We start from the raw sequence: 12,032 nt of genomic DNA, 5'->3' as shown, positions 1-12,032 counted from the left end.
ATAAAAGAGACATTTTAATCTATAATTTATATTCAACTAGAGCATATAAAATTATTTGTCTACTTTACAAGTACAGGAAAAATAATGTGCTGTTTTTCACTGCAGCTATTACATTATTGATATTTCTAGGGCAGATTGTGCCACCCAGCAAAATTTACTTATAACATACTCAAACTAACTCAATAACATCAAACAAAACCTCACAAATAAGCCAACATCAAACAGAACCTCACAAATAACCAGAAAAGCAATGTCTTTAAAGCTTCAGTCAATACCAGAACTGGGTCATTATCCAGTTCTTCCTATACATAGGCTTGTGGATGTGGCATTAGAGAGTTAGCAAATATTGCAGATATGGGAAGAATTGTATTTTATAACACAGAAGATGAGTGCAAAAACTTGAATACACTTTCTCAACATGTACCCATTGCAAAGTATTTACGATCCTGCCTTTCATTGTGTAGAAATTTTACAGCAGAAAATTAATTATTATTTTTTTTTTTTCTGGACCTGTAGCTGAATTCTGATCCCTCAAGTGGGTATCGATCTGAGTTTTTCTAAGTTTGTGATATTATCAATGACTAAATGTTTACAAATGTAATTAACTGTAATAATAACCCAATGTAATAATAAAATAATAATAGCCCTGGATCTTAGCTGATAGATCCATTGAGCTAAACTGATGATGAAATGAAGACTGCAATGTACAATTAAGCTTATGGGTTGCTCTGTGTACTAGAGGTTGGCATTTAGCAATGAGAGATTGCTGCCAACTTCTGCTGTGGGGAAAGTTCAATAGGTGCAGTTGGGTAATGATTTACTTCATTACTGTATATAGCAGCGTATTCATTAGTGGAATGCTAAGGACTGAAATTACAAATCTCAACTTTTTTTTTTTTTCTTGAAATTTGAAATGTCAGCTCCTTAAAATACGCTATTGGCCCATATTTTGCCAACCCTCTTGCCATTGGCAATGAAATATTGTGTTAATTAGCTAGATTTTCTATTAATTTATTTCTCTTTCTCAATTCTTAACTGTAATATTAAAGTAATAAAACCTGTTATATTTCAAGATATAGCTCTATTGGCCAGCAAATAAATACACAATAACACAAAAGCATCTAAAATAGTGCCATTGCTTAACAAGCATTAAATGATGTCAAATGAACTGCACAGTCAGATGGTGAGACATTCATGTGAAAAAGACTCTCAGAGCTGCATAAAGGTTCTTTTCTGATGTAAACAAAACAAAGCAAAACAAAAAAAAACCTACTTGCAAAGGAGGAAATACTTGATTTCCTAAGAAAGATGACTTTAAAACAAGTTGTGAAAAATCACATTGATTTTTTTTTTTTTTTTCCCCTGCATGGAAAATACAAGACCTAAAGGAAACGTTTGTGAATTTTGAGACATTTGTGAATTCTCTAGTGGTACAGAGCCCCCAGAACAAAGCAGCGAGCCAAATTCATTCTCTTGATATATGGAGAAATAACAAAGCACCTTTTATCTCTGTTCCTGGGTTTGATCTGCCGTATGGGAATCAATGGAAGCTTTTGTCATCTGTTTCACTAGGCAAAAGGAAGTGGTCAACATGGTAGATCATACACAAAGTTGTCGATTCATGGCTCCACCCTTTTTTTTCTGGGCATTGAACTGAGTCACTGCTTTACTGTTGTATTAAGATGCTGATCCAGCCTGGTGTCAGGGAGGGCAGTACCAAAGATTATATTTCTAGGAGAGTATATTTAAACATTGAGCATGCCAGCTGCATGCAAAAGCAAGGGGAAGACAACAAGCACTCTAGGTAATTAGAAATTGTGCAATGGAGAGAGGATGAGGTGATTAGCAGATGGCATTTTTCTTATTACTTCTTTCAGATTGTGGTGCTGAGGTCAGAGTTTTGAACTCTTGTTGAGTCCCCTTTGACTGTACAGCCAAGACTGAATGACAATCAGTGCAGTCCAGCCAAGAACCTTCCACAACAGGCACAATGGAAAAGACCAGGGAAAATAATGCTTTTCCGGTAGCACTCGTCTTGTTCTCAGTGTTAATCATCTTGCTAAGAGCTAGTAAATGTGACAAATATATTCTGCAGTAGTTTCCTCTAGTGTCCTGTGAGTGTAGGTAGCTCCTATATTTTTAATCATGTCACTTGGCATGCATGAAAAGGACAATAATTTAAACTGAATACTGGATTCTGAAAACTGAATTATTTATATGGTATGTTTTACATTCCTAAAATAAATTAACACAAAATATTTATTTTGAAAAAGAAACAAAACAAAATACTTTATTGAAGCAGTGACGTTATGTTGTGTGAAAATTGCCAGGATATTCTTAATCCAGTGAAGCTCATAACCCTTATTAGTGTCAGGGCAATTTCAAGATGATTGCTCTCTGACTTTTTCTGTCTTAGCTGTCTAAAAGTCTTTCTGCCAATATAGAAATTTGAAACAAACACCATTTTGTCTTGCTTTAATTTTTATTTATTTATTTATTTATTTTCACAATAATGCTTTCTCTGGTTAATCTCCCCCCAAGCATCAACCAAATTGGTAATGTATGTGACATGTTCCCATTTATTTTTAATAAATCCATAACCAGAGGCTGTGAAAGAAGAAAAGAGCATTACAGTTAACTAGCAGAATGTTTTGGTATTGTGTGGGTTTTTTCTTAGTCTATGCATTTGGGCCACACACAGACGTGTTATAGGCAAAAGAGATTAAGGCTAAAATGGGAATTATCAAATATCTAGCTGGGATAGGCCATGTAAAGGGTATGGAAATACATTGGAATATTTTTTAGAATAAATAGGAAACAAGGAGGAAGGAGCTCGACTGGTGTTTTGCAGAGAAGGGACACAGATGGTTCTTAGCAATTTGCCTCTGCAAAGGTTGATGACTCAGTAGTGATAGTGATAATGACACTGAGCATGTGGGCAAAGAGAAGACAGGTGATGGGAGTGAGGAAATCATCAGGAACTATCCTGGATAAAATGTCAAGAATTTACTGTAATTAGATTTGAAGTAGTGCCCCCAAAATCACAAACCGTGATAGTAAGGAAGATCTGTTTAGGAGTGCATAATGAAGCACAAAACTAAAAAATGCAATGTAAATATTTTTAAAGAATTTGAAGGGAAAGTGATTATGCCCTAACAAGCCCTTTGGTTTAAATTATGCAGAAGACAGACATTTGGAAACATAATCATAGAAGAAAGTAGCTTAAATGAAGATGTAAAATGGGAAAAAAGAAAAAAAAAAAAAAAAAAAGTCTATTTAACTCAATAAAGAGTAGATTGTCAGACTTTTTCTCATATTTTCCTTTGCTAGGGTCACTGACGATCTAAAAACAAACAAACAAACCTGCAATAAATTGAACTGTTCTCTGCTATAATGTTTGATGGAGTATCACTTGTGAAATTACGTGTTAATTTGGGTAGGATAGGATGTAGTATGAATATGATATAGTGATAAGTGAGTGGTTGTGAGTAACCAGCAACAGGCAGTGTTGAAAAGAAAATATCTGGGCTAAAGATAAGATGATTTGCTGATTTCCTCAATAAATGTTTTTAAGCTCCTGGCAAAAGAAATAGGGATGTTAATATATATAATGTGTATATATATATATATATATAAAATATATTAAGAAATAGGAATACATACTTTATTGTCCATTAATAGAAGATGAAAAAAACAGGCAAAAGAAAATGAGACCTGATGACTAGAAGCAACTGACAGAAAGAATAATACAAACACACAAAGATCATACAGGTTGAGTTGCAAACGAAGGTACAACTACCAGCAAAGATTAAGAATTCACTTTCTATGCATTTTAATACTAAAAAGATGACTAATGAAAATGTTGACTTAGCCAATGAAAATGAAAGCTATCAGTGTATGACACCAAAAAGGGCAGTATTTTAACACTTTCTGCATCAGTTAACTATAAACAATTGAGATAACTACTTTTGAAAGGTTCTGGAAGATAGGAGTGTTTCAGGAGAGTGGAAAGGCAAATACAGTTTCTATCTTTAAAAATGACTAAAGAGATGAAAAGTATGATAGATTGTAAGAAACTAAATTGCAAGAATATATGATAAACTTTAATTCTTATAAGGATCTGAAATAAAATCATACACTCTTTGTTAAATACCTGGTAGGTAATCATGTATTATAGACTGAATTTTCCAAGAACAAACTGTCAGCAAAACTGTTGTCTTTCTCTGGCAAGGTAACAGACATCATCATCGTTTGGGTTGGAAGGGACCTCAAAGACCATCTTGTTCCAAATTCCTGCCACGGGCAGGGACACCTCCCACCAGACCAGGCTACCCAAAACCCCATCCAGCCTGGACTTGAGCACTTCCAAGGACGGGGCATCCACAGCTTCTCTGGGCAACCTGTGCCAATGTCTCACCAGCCTCAATGTGAAGAATTTCTTCAAAATATCTAATCTAAATCTACTCTCTTTTAGTTTAAAACTGCTATCCCTTGTCCTCTAAAGGTATGGTGGTGTCAGTGCTGCTGAGTTAGAGACACATTTATTACTAATGACAGTCAAAATTGATCCTGTTTTGGTGCAGGGACATGGACTTAGTGACCTCTTAAGGTCTATGCCAACCACACGTTTCTATGATTGCATGACTGCGTTTAAAGATTTGTGCCAGATGAATGTTTTCCATTTACTATATTCTTTTGCCTTTCCACTTGTCAAAATGAAAAATAGCCCATTCTGGCACAGGACTGTTCCAGATGAAACTGTCAGCCAGAAAGCTCAATGCCATAAGAAAGACATTTTGCACATACCTCCTTTAGGAGATTAGTTGAGCAGCCAGAATATCAATTCCAAACCCTCAAAAAATATGAAAACTACTTATTGAAGAGAGTCACAACTTAATCAAAGTAAGATGTTTGTCTTATGCTCAGCATTTCCCTACTATTCTGTGGTCAGTAAAACCTGAATAAATAGGCTGGTATTATTTTACAAATGTGTGATATATCTTCAAAATGCACAAAGCTTTTTCTGTGTATGAAAATGGGGCTGGAGGTATCACAGAGAGACAATTGCAAAAGTGGGCTTTTTTTTGTTGTTGTTGTTGTTCTCTTTGTCATTATATAGGTATCAGAAATTTCAAGGACCAAGCAAAAATGCTTTATATTTCAGAAACAAGAATAAACCAATTACCAGAAAATATTTTGTTCTTCAAACTGATGAACCTAATATATCAGATTGAATTATTTTTTTGAAATGGGACTAGAAATGTAGTTTGGTCTATGCCACTTAGAAGGCAGTGTCTTAAAACAGCAAGGAGAAAATGTTCAGAGTTCCTTGATATCCTAAGTTTAACTAAGCCCCCAAATTTTAGATGATGTTATACTTCTGAGTGTCTATATTTTTTATGTTTCATGTGGCAGTATGCAACAATCAATCTACTCAAATCCAAGAAACATGTAATTCTAGAGTGAACATAACCCAGGTTTCTTTTGCTTTCTTACCATGCTGTAATCGAATTTGTGAGGCTAAAAAGATCCTCTAATCTCTCTGCCACTTTCTGGACAAATATATTAGTAATATATTTGTCAGGTAGAATATTTTTCTTTTGTAATTGGATTAGCAAAATTCATTCAGGGACAGAACAAACACATGAATTGACTCGAGGATGAATACGGTGACTTTCTTTTTAATTCTTGTTTCACAATTAACATACACCATTGTCTTTAAACAAATAATTTAGCTACTCCATTTCTGTTCCTTATTGGAAAAGCTTTATTCTTCTTTCGTTAGAAGTGAGAAGTACTTAAAAGTTTATTTATGAAACAGTCAAACAGATTAGAAAAGACACTGAACAATTTTATTAGTTAAATTTATCTTACTATTTAGTATTAGTCATAGATCGTCATTCTTTACTGTCTGACTTTCTATATGAACTGAATCCTAAATATAGATATGAGTTTTGAGGATAATATGTTTATTAAGCACCATATGCTTGGTTTAAAGTATTACTCATCATAGTAATTTTATTAATTTACATTCTATTATGTCTCATGATTTCATGTAAAATCCTTTATAGACAGGCACAGATTATTATCATGCAATAGTCTGTGACCTATTAGAGTTCTCTAATGTTATATAATGGGCATTATACAAGAATTAGAGACATTTAATATATATAGTTTTACATCAGGTCTGAAGTGAAGGCAGGCCAGGAAAGGAAAAATTAGTAATAAGGAAAACAACATCTAAGACAATAACTTTTGTTCATTTGGTATCACTTTCAAATTAATTGAAGGTTTGTTTGTAGGACCTTGTTACACCATAGTATTTTCAGTTTACTTTCACCATTATGCTAGGATCCTCAGACACTTACACAGGAACAAAAGTGGCAGTCTATTTAGAAAGAATACATTTTCAAATAATCAAAATACAACAGTATTATGGAGAAAGCTGAAAGATGTTTGCACTTCATAAGGAAATTTCTTCACTTCAGCAGCCAGAGAACAAATGTCCCTTTCCAGCATTTGAGAATGTATCTTCTTGGCAGTGATTATTAGCAGTAGGCAGTTGCACAGGGAACAATTTCTTGTGATGACACTGAAATCAGCTGATTGCATTTTCCTCATTACTTGCCTTAGAGAATTCTGTCAAGTGCATAGTCCACAAAATGGTTTATTTCAATTATTTTAAAACAGATCCCATAGTCTTCATTATAGTTTGTTAAAAACAGGAATAGCTACAAATATGGTTATAGTTTTCTGATCTTTCCCAGGTTGACCTAGATTTATTTTTTTTTTAATAGAAAGTTGAAAAAATGGAGCTTTCTAGTGTATCTGAGAATGAATGATATAGTGTTCAAAACTGGTGATGATGAGTAAAACACCTGTAGTCACACTTCTGTAAATATACAAAGAATGGTTGGTTAGAACCTCAGTGGGTCATAGAATTCAGAAGATAGCTTTCTGTTTTGATATTGCATTAAAGTGGGGCTTGTTTGATTTCATTTGGGGGTTGAAGTGCAGGTTGTTTTGTTTTACTGGTAGGCAAAATAACAGAACAATATATAGAATGGATAGATGAGGCAGAATTTTGTATAGGAATTCAATCTTTCCCCAACTGCTTTATTAGTAGGTGAGGATAACAAGCATATTGTGATTAATAACCAGAAAAGAATTTTCTGGAGATTAGGTGCTTCACAAATAATTCTAAATTGCTCCATGTAACAGGTTTCACGCTAATACTACTTTGATCCACATCACCAGGAGCCATAAACTAGCTTCAGTCCATTGCCTTTTGTGAAATAACCCTGATTTATACTAGCTGAGAATACTTTCCTTCCATTGTCAGAATTGTTGCTGCATAGTTTCATTGCACTAGCTGTGAAAAAAAACAAAAACAAGCAGCAGCACCAGAGGCTTATTTATAGTTGTGTTAAAGATGTAGCAGTGCAGTAGTGCAATACATTTTGGAATGAACTGAACTGCTGGAGCTTATATTCAGTTTACAGATGGGACAGCATTTTGGGGTGAGGAGGTTTAGCAAATGGAGATCCTGCTGCCACAAATTAATACAATAGTTCCTAGCATACTTCTGCTTTTCACTCTGGCTATTCAACAGGGCATGATTTTCCTGAGGGAATGAGGAAAACATACACAGAATAATAAGAAAACTGTTGTCTTCTTATTTCAGAGCTTCAGTGGACTGTTAGAAGGAAGTAGCAGCACTTGTTTGACCTTCAGTAGTACCACAGATTTTTTTTTTTCAAAATGGTTTTCATACATTGAGACTCATAGCCATATGTAATCTAGTAACTACCCATAGAAAGGGACATATGCTTCCAGACTTAATTTTGTGAACCATGCTAGATAAATCAATTTACCTTCTTGTAAAACTAGATCAGTTAGTCTCCTCTAGAACATCAAATTCAACTGTGTGTATAATGGCATGTAATGTGTAGTGACAGGACACGATGTACTGCAGTCAAGTAAAATGCAATTATCTGACTAAACCTGGCATGTGTTACTGCCCTGAACTGATGTGGTGAGCCACACGTGTTTCATTTACTTCATTCTTTAAAATTTTATAAAACTTCCCAAACCATTAAAAGCATTAATAAAAACAATAGCAGTGACTGAAAACTCAAAATCTTTACAAGGTGCATGCGAATCCTTAACAAGAGACCAAACTTCTTAGACATTGTAGGTAAAAATAATTCCCTCTATGCTAAGGCTTCCACCTGAATATGAACCAGCAATGTCTCCTGCTATTCTGTCTCCAGGAGACATTGAGGGATAGGTTCTACGTAAACCATTTTTTCACTGTTATAGAACTGCCTTAGGTAAAAATGATCTATAAATGCCACGCTGATTTTTTTTATTTTTTTTTTTCCCCAGTATAAACTCGTTTAAGGTATTTGAATTAACACATGCCAATAAATTAACTTTAATAGCCAAAGTGAATGAAAGGAGTTGTAGATAAAACGCAATCCCTGCCATCTTAAGATAACTGTCAATTATTAGTGATGTAAATGTAGTTAAACCAAATTTCAGAGACTAAGAAATTCTTGAGATCTGAGGTGAGATGATACTTCTCAGTTTTTCTTTAAACTCACAATTTATTGTGCACAAGTTAGTTGTATTTGACTCTCTATTTTGATATAGATGAATTCAAAATTGGGATAATTTCTGGACTGGATGTTCTTTGCCTGGTTTCTGTATATTATGTTGTGTGGCTCTTTCATAATTCTGCAGACTTGTCTTCACTCAGATATCTTCCAAAACAGCTCTTCAGGCATCGTTCCAGCATAGGTTATACTAAATAGGAAAAGGACACTTTAAATCTGAATTAGAGAGCCTAGCATGGTAATTATTCTTAACAAGCTATTTTGGTAAGCTTCCAAATTCAGAAAAATCCTAAGAGTTCAATTAAATATCTCCACTGAATACATTTATTGGAGTTACTCCATTAAAGTAATCATGGTTGTTACTCTTCAGGACTGTGTCTGTCTTATTTCTTATTTGTGAGTCAAACTGCACTCTGAATTAGACCAACCCTTCAATACAGAAAGCAAGGCTGCAATAATCCCATCCAGAAGTAGAATGAAATTTACCTAGTTTCAAAACTGGCAGTTTTGTGACCCACCAGGTAGAGGCTGTATGCAGAAACAAAACTGGGATACCTGTGAAGTATGGGGTACTGGCACAGAGCTGAGCTCCAGTGTCCTCACTGCTTTTGTCTTTTGCACCTGGATTTCTGCTTCTTGAGAATCCTCATTGACACGCCTTACCAAGCATTAGTTACCATGAAATCCTCATGAAAACAATGTTTGATGGACACTAATACAGAATCAGTGAAATCATAATGGAAAACTACTATGAAGTTGAGAAAGATTGTTATAATTTAGAGAAAAAAATGGCATTACATTGTCATCTTATATTTAGTCATACTCAGGCTTATAAAATTCACATTCACAGGAGAGATGGTAGAGGATATAAAAGATTTTTCTTAGTCTTAAGACACCTTATGGAACATTAAAATGTACCTAAATAGGCATTTAATTTTGGGTCATGACTGCATCTGTATCAATAGTGGATTCATCAGTTTGCAGATATTTTATTTTAAAAAGCAAGAAATAATTTTTCAAATGAACAGACACTTAAATTTTGACTATCTTAATTTCATCATTTTCTAAATTAGAACATGGCTTTAAGCTGAAATCAAAATATTTTGTTTAGAAGATACTGAAAAGTAGATGTTAGATTTTAAGGATTTGTTACTTTTTGAATGAATTATATACACAAAATGAAAGAAGTTCCTGAAACTTTTAGTTCCACTTTTAATTTTGCTAAGGCTACCTTTTAAACTAAAAAGTCATAAGTAAAATATTCAAAAACTGTCAGTCAATGCTGTCATGTCTTGGACTTTAATGTTTACTATGCCTATGGGCTTGATACTGAGAGGAAATCTTGACACAGCTGTGATCATCTCAGCAGATGTGACTTGGATTCTGACTGCAAGACAATGCCCTCTGTAACAGTGACAAGGATAATTGAGAAACAAGGCACTGTTTTTATTTCTAACTGTGTATTACAGCATATTTACATTACAGTCAGAAAAACATAGTGTATCCTCTATAAATTTGTGGATGATAGTAAAAGAAGAATAAATCACATTAAATGGTTGAGCTTTGATTTAGAGGGCTCTTGAGAATTGGTCTAATAAGAACCTTGGGACATTCAGTGAGTATTATTTTTCATCCAAGTTGGAGCAAGCCATTCCATCCCACCAGTATAGGATGGGAACAATCCTGCTGAAAAAGACATGGGGTTTATGACGGCTATTGAGCCAAGCATGTCCCAACAGTGTGCTCACTGTAAATAATAGAAAGTGCAGGTGTGGCTGGGCTAGGACAAACATGACAAGAGGACTGAGGGAAGTTGTTAGCCTTCACCATCTGACAATACATATACTGTGGCCAGATAAAGAAGGATTTCAGGAAACCACAGAAGGTGCTGCAGAGGTCAGGGGCCTAGAGCAAGTTTTTACGCTGAAGAAGAGACTTAGCAGCCTCCAGTTGTTTGAAGGGGAGTGCTGAAGGCACTGAAGATAAACTCTTCTGTGGCAGATGGTACAGCACAGGGCAGCAGCAGTAAATTGCAAATTGGGATGTTAAGGATGAACATAAATCTTTTTACTATTAGGGTGGTGTGATACCACAAGAAAATTTTCTAGAAAGGTTGTGGAATCTCCCATCCATGGTGTTTTTTAAGACGTGAGTAGAAAAAGACATGGTTGACATGATCTGCCCTTTGCAATACTCCCATTTCTAGTGAAAAGTCAGAGCAGATGATCTCCAGGGATCCATTCTAATTGATATTTCTGTGATCCTAAAAGTAATAATAATTACTGCTTAACTCAGTGCTTTTTCATTCCCTTGAAACCTCCTCCACAGAGGTGGTCTCTGCCAGTCGTTTCCTTATACTGGCTGCTCATGAGTTTTCTTTGCCTCCTCCACCTTGTCAGTTTAGTAAAATTGTCTTAGTGGCTGTATGTTAATTGGTAATGTACTGATTAACATTAGTATGCAGATATATAGCCATTTTTCAGAATTCATAATCCCACTGCTAACTATTTCTGTCATAGATGCTATTCAATTACATCCATCTAATTTATCCAGAAAAAGTGTCACTAAGGGCATTGAAGGATCTGCCTTGGGAAGAATCGCAAATTCTGCTCTCTAATAACACTGCAACTCAATTTGTAAAATGTTGCTATCCTAACAGGGGTAACCTACCTCCTGCATAGAAAATCGTGGGGTTGTGGGACCTGGTTGGCGTATCATGTGAGTATCATGTAAAGGTCTCTGCTGATTTCTTTTCAGGGCAAGGGAATCCCTTTGGAAGGGTTTCTTCGCTGAAATGGTTGACTGAAATATGTTTGCTAAATTTTGTTCCTTTTGCACTGTTAACAATAAAAAAGGGAGGAAGAACCATATTTTGTTTTGCTGTTGCAGGAACAACGCTTTGCAGTAACAGACCCTTTAAAACCCTTTTAAAATGGTGCAATACAAGAAGGCAGAGTAATCAGAAAATGTTTTTTTTTTTTTTTTTTTTTTTTTTAAAGCTGCTGGCAGAAAAGAAACAGGGCAAACCTGTCAACATTTCTCCATCTACTTCAGCTGAAGAAATAAACCACATTAGGTCTGGTGTCTAATGAGGAATTCCACTGGCTTTTCAGCAGAACCTGTGGGTAAATTGGGCAGCGAATTTCTGTAAATGTAGAATGAAAGAAGATGGCAAAATGGTTGCTGTTTTGCAATCTGGCAAAATAAGTTCCCTGTTGCATACAATAAGACAAATTAGTGTTTAATACTGTTTAATGAAACTATTAGCATTATGGAATATTAACCTAATTTATGATTTTTTAACATGTTTTCCCAATATGACTTCTTGTTTTAATTTAATTGATTTTGTCAATTTGAAAAGTTCATTTCAGGGACAGTGGATGAGAAAGTCTTAAAAAAAAATAATAAAAAAAA

At 34.8% G+C, this 12,032-nt stretch overlaps 1 protein-coding gene across 12 annotated transcripts in view; it reads left to right on the top strand.

The window, feature by feature from the left end:
* The window catches only part of PLPP4 (phospholipid phosphatase 4), a 186,430-nt gene that overhangs the window by 68,366 nt on the left and 106,032 nt on the right, over positions 1-12,032 (top strand). For 7 of the 12 annotated variants that reach the window (XM_082764698.1, XM_082764702.1, XM_082764705.1 and 4 more), the window contains exons 2-3: positions 11,278-11,336; positions 11,618-11,739. The exons of 1 other annotated variant lie outside the window; for it this stretch is intronic. The gene's annotated coding sequence lies outside the window, so the exon portion shown is untranslated. Of the gene's footprint in view, positions 1-11,277; positions 11,337-11,617; positions 11,744-12,032 lie in introns of all 12 variants that reach the window. 4 more of the 12 variants (XM_082764707.1, XM_082764706.1, XM_082764704.1 and 1 more) reach the window with 3 other exon arrangements.

This window comes from Aythya marila (assembly GCF_965140915.1).
Source record: "Aythya marila genome assembly, chromosome: 7".
In the NCBI taxonomy this organism is placed as follows: domain Eukaryota; kingdom Metazoa; phylum Chordata; class Aves; order Anseriformes; family Anatidae; genus Aythya; species Aythya marila.
Note: the sequence above shows the minus strand (reverse complement) of the source record. Positions and strands in the feature narration are given on the sequence as shown.